Source organism: Globicephala melas, chromosome X (assembly GCF_963455315.2).
Source record: "Globicephala melas chromosome X, mGloMel1.2, whole genome shotgun sequence".
NCBI lineage: Eukaryota > Metazoa > Chordata > Mammalia > Artiodactyla > Delphinidae > Globicephala > Globicephala melas.
The window spans coordinates 57,700,671-57,714,603 of record NC_083335.1 but is presented as its reverse complement, the minus strand read 5'-3'; the positions used below and the strand labels follow the sequence as shown (position 1 = coordinate 57,714,603).

The 13,933-nt window shown below is 35.7% G+C and overlaps 1 protein-coding gene across 2 annotated transcripts in view; it reads right to left on the bottom strand.

Moving 5' to 3' along the window:
• Positions 1-13,694, bottom strand: part of HDX (highly divergent homeobox) — a 177,611-nt gene extending 163,917 nt beyond the window's left edge. For both annotated transcript variants that reach the window (XM_030850157.2, XM_060292913.1), the window contains exon 1: positions 13,557-13,694. The gene's annotated coding sequence lies outside the window, so the exon portion shown is untranslated. The remainder of the gene's footprint in view (positions 1-13,556) is intronic.
• Between the last annotated feature and the right edge of the window lie 239 nt (positions 13,695-13,933).

Here is a 13,933-nt window from a genome sequence, read left to right as displayed (position 1 = left end):
TTTCTTAAGTGTTTTGTAGAATTCACTAGTGTAGTAATTTGGGCTTGGAGATTTCTTAAAAGAAAGATTTTTAATCACAAATTCAAGTTCTTTAATAAAGTGCTCAGTTATTGTATTTCTTCTCAAACAAGCTTTGATGATTTCTGTCTTTCAAAGAATATATACATTTACTTTAAGTTGTTTATTTATAGGTGTAAAGTTAATAGTCCAGTAGTATATTTTTAAATGTCTGTACAGTCTGTAGTGATATCCTTTCTCTCATTCCTAATATTGGTAATTTGTGTCTTCTCTCTTTTCTGTGTACAGCCTTTTCTCAAATATCCATGTTTTGGTTTCATTGCATTTCTCTATTTTTTTAAATTGAAGTATAGTTGATTTACTATATTGTGTTAGTTTCAGGTGTACAGCATAGTGATTCAGGATTTTTTGCAGCTTATATTCCATTATAAGTTATTACAAGATACTGGGTCTAATTCCCTGTGCTATACAGTATATCCTTGTTGCTTGTCTGTTTTATATATAGTAGTTTGTATCTGTTACTGTTTTCTGTTTCATTTATTTCTGCTCTCATTATTTACTTTTTTCTGCTTGCTTTGGGCTTAATTTGCTCTTCTAGTTATCGTTTGTTAAAGTGAAGCTCAAGTAACAGATTTTCAAGCTTTCTACTTTTCTACTACAAGTTTTTAATGCTCTAAATGAACTTTAAGTGCTGATTTAACTGTATTCCACATATATTGATATATTGCAATTTCATTTTCACTGATCATACAGTGCTTTCTAATTTCTCTTGTGGGCTCTCCTTTGACCCATTGGTTACCTACAACTGTGTTGTTTACTTTCCAACTATTTGGGGATTTCCCAGATATCTTTGATTTATTGATTTTTAGTTTAATTCCTTTATGATCAGAGAACATCCCTCATATGACTTCAACTTTTTAACTTTTGATGGTTTGTTTTATGGCCCAAAATATGGTCCATGTTGATCAATTTTCTATGTGCTTCTGGGAATAATGTGTACTCTGCTCTCTTTGGGTGGATTCAATTAGGTTGAGTTGGTTGAAAGTGTTGTTCAAGTCTTAAACAGTTATTAATTTTCTCTCTACTTATTTTAGCAATTACTGAGAGAAGCTGTTAACATTTCTAATTGTATACTAGTCTGTTTCTCATGTCTCTTTTAACAGTTTTTGATTCATATATTTTGGAGCTCTGATATTAGGTACATAAATATTTAGGATTTTTATGTTCTCTTAATTAATTGATCCCCTTATCAATATGAATGATGTTCTTTACTGCTGATATTTTTTTCTCTGAAATCTTCTTTATCTGATATGAATATAGTCAACTTTATTTAGATTCATTGTATATATTTTTTCATTTACTTATGTTTAACCTATCTATTTCTTTATACTTAGGTGGGTTAGTTGTAGACATTTATAGATGAGTTAAAGTCTAATGTGACAGTACCTGCCTTTTAACTGGTATGTTTAGACCATTTTGAAATTAATATAATTATTGATATGGTTGGGCTTAGATACAATCTATTTGTTTTCTATTTGCCTCATATGTTTTTTGTTCCTTTTTTTTCCTTTTTTCTATTTTGATTTTAATTAAACATTATTTATAATTCTATTTTATCTTCTTGGTTAGCTCATCCCTCTTTGTCATGTTATTTTAATGGTTGTTTTAGTGACCATGGTATACACCTTTAATTTATTATCAAGTTAATTTATCATAATATTATATATACTACTTCACATATAATAGAAGAATCTTACAATAGTATACCTGTAGTTCTGTTCTACTGTCTTTTGTGCTATTGTTGTCATACATTTTGCTTTTACATATGTTATAAAACCTCCAATAAATGGTTATTTAAAAAAATTAAACAGTTATCATTGAAAGTGATTTTCAAAAATTAAAAATCATACATATTTACCTACATATTTTTTACTTCCATTGTGTAGGTCCAAAGTTCTTTTTTTAGGTGCAAATGCAAGGAGCTTTACTGTAGTAATGCCCTTCATTTTCTTTAATTCTCTACAGGTTACATTCAAAACAAAAACATAATAATGAAGAAAAATTAATTTCAATTTGGTATCATTTTCCTTCTGCCTGAAAGATTTCCTTGAACATTTTTGGTAGTGTGTTTCTGCTGTCAGTGCATTTTGTTTTTCTTTGGAATGAGTAAGAAAACCTTTGTTTTGCTTTGATATTTTGATATAGAATTCTAGGTTAACAGATTTTTTTTTAATCTTTCAGTGCTTTAAACATGTCATTCCATGGTCTTCTGACTTGCATTGTTTTCAACAAGAGGCCTCCTGTCATTCTAATGTTTGTTCCCCAAAAGTGATTGTACATAAAGGTGATATTTTTTGCCCTGGATACTTTTAAGCTTTTTTTCTCTGGATTTGAGCAGTTAGATTAGGAGATGCCTTGGAGCCATTTCCTTTAGCTTCCTTCTTCTCAGAAGTTGTTAAGCTTCTTGACTATGTGGGTTCATAGTTTTCATCAAATTTGGAAAAATTTCAACTGTTAATTAAAAATAATTTTCTTCACCTTCTGGGACTCAAAAAACATGTATATTACATTGAGTGATATTGTCCCACAGCTCATTGTTGGTCCATTCACTTTTTTTTCCCATAGTTTTACTTTTGTCTCTAGAATTTCAATTTGGATCTTTTAATAAATCTTCCATTTCTTTCCTCATCAGGCTTGTGCTTTCCTCTACCTTCCTGAACATAGAGAATACAGTTTTAATAGCTGCTTTTACATTCTCTACTAATTCTAAACTCTATTATTGTTCATTCTGTTTTTTTAAATTATTTCTTCACCAAATTATGAGCTGTATTTTCTTGTTTCTTTGCATACTTTCTGTAGTTTTTCATTTAATGGCAGATATTGCTAATGATGCTCTTGGATACTGGATGTTTTTATATTCTTTAAATATTTTGGAACTTTGTTCTGGGATATATTTAAATTACTTGGAAATTGATTCATCTGAGGTTTGCTTTGTTAGGCAAATCCAAAATTTCCTTTAGTCTAGGGCTAATTTGTCTCATTACTAAAGTAATACCTTTCTGAGGACCTTCCTAGATATTCCATGAAATATAGTTTTCCAGCCTGGTGGTTGAAAACCTAAACTATTCCTCGTCTTATGTGAGCTCTGAGGATTGCTTGCCTGATCATTTCTGGTGGTTCTTTCCCCATCTGCAACACACTGGCGTTGATCAGTATTCAGCCAAAGATTCAAGGGGCCCCTCTACAAGTCTCCAGAGCTCTATCTATGTGCAGTTTTCTCCTGTGAGCGTTCTCCCCTCCAGTACTCTATACCTCAAATTCTAGTCACCCTGTCCTCTGTGAACTCTGAATTCTGTCTCCTCAACTCAGAGAGACTTCCAGGCTGTTTGGTTCCCTTTCCCTTGGTTGTGGTCTGGATACTTTCTCCAGGCAGTGAGTTGGGACATTCACAGGGCTTATCTTATTTGTTTCCCTTCTCTCAAAACATCGTGGTCCTGTGCTACTTTTTGTCAAATGTCCAAAATCCACTGTTTCATACATATTTTTGCTGTTTTTTTTGTTTGTTTTTAGATATTTAAGATGAGAGGGTAAACCCTGTTCTTTTTACTTCATCATAGCCGTAAGCAGAAGTTCAGGTGGCCTTTTGGAGTGGTGGAGTGGGAACACTATGTTAGGAGTGAGGACATCTCTGTTCCTATTAAGCTTCACTACTTGCTAGTTTTGTGACCTTAGCAAAGATAATTGACCTTTTGGGCCTTAGTTTCATCTGGAAAATAAAGTTATAAAATCTGTCCTACTCTTCTTCACATGATGAATTATCTTAATTAAAATACTTGGTAAACTATAATGTGCTATGCAAAAGTTATTTTTGTTAATTGTAAACATTTATGTAACCAACTTGTCATTCCTAATAGTAATAATTAATTTAACATATACCAAACCACTCCCACATCATGTGTATATAAACCTCAAATAAAGGAAACATACATTAATATATTCTCATGGCAAAAGGAAGACAGATCCTGACCCTCTTCTATGTAATGAGAGTTTGATCTTTTAAAGTTTTGGAGAATGAAAAACTTAAGCACACCACCAATGGGCATGGTGTCCATGTATGTAGGTGCCTCTGCATAATTTTTTAATGTAATATTTAGCAAACGCTTGATTAAATATACAATAATGAACTGACACTTTGAATTTAATGAAATTTGAATACATGTAAAATAATTGCTATGGTGGACTTCCCTGGTGGCTCAGTGGTTAAGAATCTGCCTGCCAATGCAGGGGACACGGGCTCGAGCCCTGGTCTGGGAAGACCCTACATGCCGCGGAGCAAGTAACCCTGTGTGCCACAAATACTGAGCCTGTGCTCTAGAGCCTTCTAACCACAACTACTGAGCCCACGTGCCACAAATACTGAAGCCCGTGCACCTAAAACCTGTGCTCCACAACAAGAGAAGCCACCGCAATGAGAAGCCTGCGCAGTGCAACAAAGAGTAGCCCCTGACTGCTGCAACTAGAGAAAGCTTGCACACAGCAACAAAGACCCAACACAGCCAATAAATAAATAACTTTATTAAAAAAAAAGAATTTATGGTAAATCTGTTTTCAGAAGCTGTCACTTTAATGTATCATTTACATTTAATGATCCTCATCTTTACAAACAGCAGCTCTATTTAGTTATTTTATAATGAACTTGACAGAATTTGCAGATATTGCAAAAAATAAATTTCAACATCTTCTAAGCATAAAGTCAAGTAACAGGCATTGCATCTATTCAAATACTATAAAAGGATATTCATTATTTGTTCATTGGGCTATAACTACTGAAATGCATTGCACACATCTCTTATCTTCCATTTTAGAGGTATAATTGGCCTCTATCACTTAGGTGGAAACATGAAACAGGAAATTTTAACTACAACCCAGAAAACTTTCTCAGGGCACAAAGAAATTGTACACTGACCTCACTTTAAAAAACACTTAAGAATTCTATATAATTAACGTTCATATTTTCCAGCTACATGAAAGCTAAATATATATTCATAATGACAGGGGCACAAATTCCAAGATAATATTATGTATAAAGTTTTCATATAAATAGATGAAAAGATATATCTACAGTGACATATATCTCTATAGCCACATGTCTAATGTCTAAATTCAAAGATGATGAATGTTTGTTCAAAAACAATCACTGGCAAGTAGATATACTAATCTCAGATTTTTTCATCAATTATAATAATTTGTTAGCTTTTAATGACACTTGCTTTTATCACAAAGTGGTAATGTTAAAATAATAAAATACCTTTAAACTACAAATACCTTATCAAACACTCAGATGTCAAAACTCATAACAAAATAAGAAAGATCAACTTCAAACAGATAATCAGTTGGACAACAGAAGCATAAACAGGGCCTCAATCGGATAATTGATTTCCTGTTGTCTTTAGCTCTGCTTTCATACAATCCCACATGCATACACTCAAACAGAATAAATGACAATTAATGACCAGTGATATATAGCATCTCCTGATGAGTTAAATACTACCTTGATCCATATATATTTGTGACTGAATTCTATTTCTGTTTTACATTTCTAGCCCCAAGCAAATCATGCAAGCAAATCATTTCTATCTTTCACTAGTTCATGATAGTGATTCCACTGCCATAAGCACTGACCCCTAACATCCTGCAATTAACATTCTAATACCTTTAAATATAGGTTGCATTTTAATTTACTATTGAGGGTAGCTTTATAAAATTTCTCATAGCTGTATATTGCAAAAGTGATTGTTAATAAATTACTCATTATATCAAAATAATATGTCTCTTTAATTTCACCATACTGTGAATTTATCCTTATTTGTTCTCTCTTAATTTTTTCTATCATCCACACAACTCTCTCCTACTCTATCCTACCTCTTCTCTCACTCCCAGCAAGAATTTCCATTGGTAACTAAAATTTGTTTTTAAAATGTTAAAGCCATATTTATTCACTTAAACTAGATATTCTTTTGGTGTTTTATGAGTTAGATTTACATAGTATATGTTAAGATTTAAGGGTAGTTTTACCTAGAAGCAAAGAGATGGACTGTTTGACTCTCATACTTTCCATTCCTGATTTTATTGCAAAAATTTTTGGGGAAAAAGTATACATCCTGTTCTTTGGGGGTTGGACAAAGATTTCTCAAAGCACCCCATCTGGTGGTAAGTAGGTAACAGTATATAATTACACACATGTATAGTGTTGAACCAACACACACACATATCTAATTCATCAAATAGTGGAAGCATAAATTTATCCCTACAAATAATTTTAATAGACTAAGTACTGCTTAATGGTTTAAAAGCCTCATGGATTGCAACTAAAATCTGATAGTCATAGGTAAAGTCTTATCTTTCTTCTTCCTTTAAAAGAAGAAAACAAAATCAAAAACAAAATCTTTCCTATATTGTCCAAATCCACCTTTGGGTCTCTGTCTGAGGAACTCTGCCTTAAGGTACTCAACTCATTCCATCAAATGTATTTTAATTGTGATTTATGACTATAAAAGAGAAGTTTTATCATTATACCTGGAGGAAAGGCTCTGTGTGTAAGTGAACACATGCAGATTGTGAGGTTTTCTTTTCAAGGTTATCAGTGAAATAAAACCCTCAAATTTAAAAATTTTCATAAAACTTGCAGACCTCTGAGAACACGTCCTTGGACCCCTAGGGGTCTGCAGACCTCAATTTTTAGAGACTCCACCCTATGTTAAGCCTATGACATTAAGATAGAAAACATACGTTATTACCAAATCATAGATGTATATATGTTTGAAGAATGGGATAAACAGTGACCTCTAATGTTTTTGCCAGCACTGCATTTCTCCTGCCTAGTCATGTGTTTCACTTGGATATGAGCACAAAATGAGATATTGTTACATAACAAATGTGCTTCTGTGTATTTCGTCACAATGCTATTCACTGGTGTTAATCAGACCAGATCTGAACACATGGACTATACTATCCAAGGTTTAATCATGACCATATTCAGCAATTGTTATTTTACCACTAATATTTAATTCAGGTAACCAGATAACCATTTGCAAAAATATTCTCAAGGCTATTTGGAAACAATAGCTTCACTTGTGAATTGTCAGAACACATATTGCTTCAATATACTTTGCAGTAGTGAGAAGTCGGAGAAACACTTTTTGCAAAATAACCCTTTCTTCTCCAAGTCACTGCTCTCAAAAGCAGCCAATATATAAGTGAATTACCAAAGATATTTTAATTTAGTCACTTAAAATTTTATTTATTAAGCATATATTTGCATATAGAGAGCTATTAATTTACTGTGTTCTGAACCTAAGTCTTAAACCAATTTCAAAGGAGTCAAGAGAGTCAAAAGAACAAAGGTGTTTCTCAATAATATCTTTATTACTTCTTTTTAAAGTTGAAGGTTAGGAAGTGGGTGATGAATGGCAGGGATGGTAGTTATTAAAATACTGTTTCCTGAAGAGAACATTAACACAATTTTGCCTGTACTTAATACTTTTTATTAATATATGGATTTAATAACTTCTTAAAATTTAATTAATAAATAAAATCATAGAATTTTAAAGCTAGGGATATCCTTAGGTATTATGAAGATCATGCCTTCATTTCACGGTTGAATAAACTGAGGGCCAGAGATGTGATGTATTTCAGAACTTGTTTTATGAAAAATGTCTAATGTGTATTATAAACTCTTTGATGCCTAATTCACTTTATCCAACACCTAGACTATTAAAGAACACAAACTTAATAAATAAGTGCTTTTGAGGATGATATCAACTTAAATATCAACTAAAGGACTACCCTGACTATATTAGTTTGCTACAGCTGCTATAACAAAGTACCAAAAACATGGTGGCTTAAACAGAAATTTATTGTCTTGCAGTTCTAAAGACTAGAAGTCTGAGATCAAGGTGTTGGTAGGGTTGGTTCCTTCTGAGGACAATGAGGGAAGGATGGGTTGTAGGCCTCTCTTGTAAGTGGCCATCTTCATGTTTAGATGGCATTCTCCCTGAACACTAACCAATTACTTATCCCAATAACAAGATTAGAGGCTGGCTTCCTTTATCAGCCAAAAAGGCCATCAATTCCTGTGCTGACCCTTACCCCGCTGCACCCCGAGGTATCTATATCCTCATTCCTGGAACCTGTGAATATGTTAGAGTCCACGGGAAAAGTGAATGAAGGTTGAAGGAGGAATTAAGGCTGCTAATCAGTTGACCTTAAAATAAAGAGATTATCCTAGATTATTTTAGTGGGCCCAGTGTAATCACAATTATCTTTAAATGTGGAAGATGGAGGCAGAAGAGTAAGTGTCACAGTGATGCAATGTGAAAGATGTGATCAGACATTGCTGACTTTGAAGATGAAAGAGGGCCACATGCCAAGGAATGTGGATAGCCTCTAGAAGCTAGAAAAGGAAACAGATTCTTCCCTAGAGCTTCCAGAAAGGAAAGCCCTGAAGACACTTTGATTTTCACCCTGTGAGACCTCTTTCAGATCTCTAACCACCAGAACTGTAACATAATACACGTGTTGTTTAAAGCCATGTGTTTGTGGTAATTTATTACAGGAGCAAATAGAAAACTAATACAGTTCCTCTTGAAGGTATTAGCAACAGTGACCCCAATAAATCTATACTCTTCTGTAACACTGTTGACATGTCAAGTAATTAGGATAAATATCATTTTAATGGTAAGGTCATTACTATCAACAAAATAAGTGGGTTCAGTCACTCTTAACAATTTTACCCATCACATAGGTGTAGCTATCTTCTCAAAGAGACAATGTTGACTCCAGAATGGAGCAAAACTGATGTATATTAGCCAGATAATACTTTGATTACATATTACTTTACACATGTGAAAATGGACAAAAGGAAATTCAGAGATTTCTATAACTACCAGCTCTTAAAAATTTTAAGTTGTACAAGAATTCATATTTCACTTTGTATCAGTGTTTCTCAGACTCTTATGTGCATATGAATCACCCAGGGATCTTATTAAAATGCAGATTCTGATTCAGTAGGTCTTGGGTGGAGCCAGAGATTCTGCAGTTTCTAAGAAGTCCCCAGGTGATGCCCATACTGCTACTCCATGGAACACACTTTGAATTGCAAGGATTTAATAGACACAGATGCACCAAACCCTACCAGATAAGTAAACTGGCTCCAAATCACAACCAATACTGAGTTCAAAAGTAGTCTTTCTCTACATTAAGTACTACTAATTGCAAAAAGGGAGAAACAAAAACAAAAATGACCTTTAGCATCTCTTAAGCATTCATTGGTGATAAAAGTGAGCCTCTAGGTTCTAATTAAAATGCTTGACTGATTATTTTAATAACTTACATACATATTCAAAAATAACTTCATGTTGTCTTAGAATAGTGGGGATGAGTAAAGTCTGAGCATTCTATACCTAATGTAATACTTCCCATTAATGTAGAATATATTTCTTCTTCCACATTTTACAATTCCTCAGATCTCTTCCAATTGTTTCTCTGTTGAGGAGATTTCAACACAATAAATGATTGGTCTATGAAAGGGCAAAGCTATTTGGAGAATGGGTCTGGGATAATTACTTTCCTAAATGGCATAGCTATTTCATCCATGAAGCACACTGTAGGTAGACCAAGCTAACCAAGTAAGAAAGTATAATATATAAAGAAATATATTAAAGCAATATATTAGTGTTGGAGAAAAGTTATGATCTATCCTTTCACAAAACCCAATGAAGAAACACTTTCACCATTGCTTGGTACTTGACAATAGAAAAAGTAGTGTATGGGTCTACAAGCCTTCTGCCACCGAAGGCACTGGAGTCAAAACAAGGATCCCTTTCTCTTAAAAGTCATTCTATCTGTTCAAAATTTTCATTTCCACTGAGAGAGAAAGGAAAATGTCATAGGCATTACAGACTCATAAAGAGAGTAAGTCAGGGAGAAATTTTACACACAGACAAACACAATTTTTGAAAACAAATGAAGAAGGGCCTCATTCTAGCTCTCCAGCCTATAACCTAGTAGTTAAGAATGAAGCCTCTAGAATGACACTTGCTTTGAAGTACTGGCTCTGCCACTTACTACTTGTATGACCCTGGACAAGCACCATGCTTGTCTACCTGAGAAAAGTGCCTACCCAGGGCATGTAAGTCACATGTTTCCATGGCTGTTTTAAGAACCATAAAATAAATTTCCCCCAATCCCAAGGGAAGAGAGGCTAAGAAAATGTTTTCCTCAATTTTTGCCACTCTAACAAATAACACATTTAAAGATTCTAAGGATCAACCCAATTGGACATAAGTCTCATGTAAAACAACAGGAGATCAAGAAGGTAAGACAGCTCTGCTGTTGTAGATTTCTTTACAGATGTCAGATGTATAGTATTTGATTGACAATATAATGCCAATTGTTCAGTTGCCATGTACTTAGATCTCTGGTTAATCCAGGCAATTTTGCTACTAGTTGGCACAAGGATGATTCCATTTGCACAGACAAGTTTCAGTTTATTGTCTTGAAATTTTATGCAGTCTAGAAAGGTCTCAGTCAGTGACAGTATCTGAATACACTAGCCTCTCCAGTCCCCTTTGTATGCAGAATATATGTCTCTAGAATTTTCACTGTTTACTTCCATATCACTATGCCTAGATAGAGTGTACTCAGTGCAAGTATAAGACACCACCAATTTCATGTTTAGCTAACTGACTCCACTGTAAAATCAAAATCAACAATTCAAATATTTTTACCTTGTTGGGGATTACACTACATAAAAATATAATTCCCTCTGGGAATACAATTTTAAAAGCAGAATTAATTAAATATATATATTTAAAATATTCATAGTTTACTTACAATAGGCTATGACAATAGCTTTCAAATTTACAGAATATAATACCCTTTTGGACTGCTTTTCATCCATGTTCCTAAACCTCAAACATTGATGGGATATTGGGATGGTGGCTCAAAGTGAAGCAGCAGTCCAAGTGAAATCTGTAGAAAGCCTCTGTATTAAACCACATTCACTTTCTTTCAAATAAAACTGAGCTCCATGGAACAATGCAGTTTGAAGCCCAAGGGGTAGGGAAGTGACAACTGATATATTATAAAATAGCAATTATGGCAGCCATCACAATGATTAGCTCTGATTCAAGATGAAAACTATCAGTGACAGTCAATGTAAAGCAGCAAACACAAGACATCCTGTAATAAAAAGAGTGAATAATTAGTGGATTTAAGAGAAGATGCATAATGAAATGTTATCAAAGAGAAATATAGACAATGGAAAATGTCTTAGTATTTTTCAAACTGAGAAAATTACACACAGAACCACTTCTGGGATAATGTTCTCTTGGTCTTATTTATCAGGACAGAACATATTTGCAGGCTACCCAATATATAGAGATGTCTGTTTTTCTGTATTGCATTTTCTTTGAATCATATTGAGGTTTATTCAGTCACTGAAGGGTCCCTTGCTTGACTAATGATGAATAATTTTTCACATATATACAGTTCTTTCGATAACTGTATTACTTTGTTTCCCAAGAAATTGGAAAACAAAGACCATATATAGCTGTAGATATTTCAAATAGTCATCCAGATGCTTTGGATAAAGAAGTATATAGTAGATGGTATGGTCCCAACTCTTAAGAACAGGTTTAAAATCCAGTTGAGGAGTCTAGTCTAACACACACATACATACACACACACAATAAAATTTAAAAATAAGAAGACAGTATAAGGCAGGCTATAAGAAAGTGACAAATATAAGAACTGATATAGGAGTTCTAGAAAAGGTGAGCTTAATAATGGTTGGATTAGACTTGGAAGGTACTTACAGAGAGGTGCAACTTAAGTTGAGCTTCCAAAGTGGGTAAGACGTGAATAGGCAAAGAGAGTGCATCTTAGGTGAAGGGAATGGTAGTGATACAAGGAGCAAAGCTCTGGAGGTAGATTGTTCTGGCGACATTAGGGAGAGTTGTGCACTGAGAAATAAACTAAGATAAGGTTCCTGTGGTATAATAAAGTCAGATTACAAAGCTCTTTGCAATCCAAGTGTAACTGGGCTTGGAACAATAGAAAATAAGAAGCCAATAGTATTTTGGTGGAGAAAAATGACTTGATGAAGGAAGTGATCAAGCCGTTAGTCTGACAGGATGAATTAGAAGGCTGGCTAGGAGGCTCCTGGAATGACTGGATGGGTGGTAATGAGAGTCTAGACTGTAAAATAAGGGAAAAATGGTAGGAGAGGCTTTCAAAGGAAAACTCACCAGAACTTGATAATCCCTTAACTATGAGAAATGGAGAAAAATCCAGATTCCTCTGTAAAATAGGAGTTCATGATCAGACAGTGGAGCAGAAGTATTAACACTACTATACAATTTCTCCACCAAGGACAGACAGGCAGGATGTTCCTCATGGTTGCCGAGTGATATAGCCCCTCCCAATGAAGGGGAGTCATACAGGATCTCTCAAAATAGGATTTGACCTTGGTGGTTCTAACAGAGACACAGAGGAAGAAGGAAGGACTTAGCGCCAAACCTGAAACCGAGACCAAAGCTTTAAAAGAAACCTTTCCAAGAAGGAAAAAAAAAAAAAAAGACAAGAAAGGAAAATTTCTTACTCTGAGTCTCTCCAAAGAATTTGTTTCAAAAATCACTGAGCGGCACGCCAAATCAGAGTTCCTTGAAGACTAAAAGTTGGATTCACTTGAATAATTAATGTTTCTATTCTCCAAATGGTTTTTCATCTCAGTAATTTCTATTCCAAACTCCTGACTTCTTTCCATTATTCTAAACCTGATAACTGTAGATTAAGAATTTGCCTTCTTACATTTTTCAGGCCCACTCTGGGGCTGCATATGCTCATTAGGCCAGATTCAAAGTAACTGGCAGATTCTTTCCATCAACTAGCGCTTGAAACATCACAAGGCCAACTTACCAACCCTTCGCATATTCTGCCCAGACAGACCTCAGCCCAACCCCCTCTAGCGAAACGGAAAAGGCGCATGCGCAAACGCAAACTCCACGCCTGTACTCCTTGCCACGAACTCCGCCCTACCACCCCCACCTCCCCGCAGAGGTTGTTATTGCGCAGGCGCAGCACCTCCAGCGCGTTCGAGCAGGGCTGTGAGAAATCTGCAGTCCAGTGAAATCTAGAAGTGTTAGAATTCACTCCCCCTCCTTTCTTCGGAGGCAGAGGCGCCACTTTCTCCTACTCAGGGGCCAGAAGCGCGTCCCAAACGTCGCACTCTCTCGGAGCAAGGTCCTTCGTTCTCTGCCAGTGTCTACTGTATCCCTATCCTCATCTCGTTTTTAATCTCACGCTGCCGCCAGGCTTCACTCGGAGGATAGAGGCAGTTGGCTCCCCCAAAACCGCACCAGTTTGTTGGCAGCCTCTTTAGGCCTCTGAACCTCCGTGCCCCCCACTGGGCAGAGCATTAGATCGGTGCCTTGCTCGCCCTCCTTCGCCCTTCACACCTACCCATGCTGGGTGCTTACCTCGGGCGTGGTGCAGTGACGGGAGGGATCAGAGGATCCCAGATCAAGCCAGGGCTGGGGCAGGCGTATTCAGCGAGATTTTTCCTGGGTCTCCACTGCCTCCTCAGACAATGAAATCAGCGTGTCCGATCATCAATTCTCATCATGATCGTGACGTCACAAAAGACAGCGGCCAATGGGAGCCGAGATCAGCTCCGGACAGTCCCTGGCCTCAGCCCAGAACCCAAGAGTGGGGAGGGGGGAGGAGAAATAGCTGCCTGCAGTGGGGCTGCCTCTTCCCAGCACATATCAGCTGCATCCAAAGCCAGGCCTCTCTGTACCTCTCCCTTCCTGAGTAGAAGTGAACGCCCAGCATCCCTGTGACTATAGTAGTTATA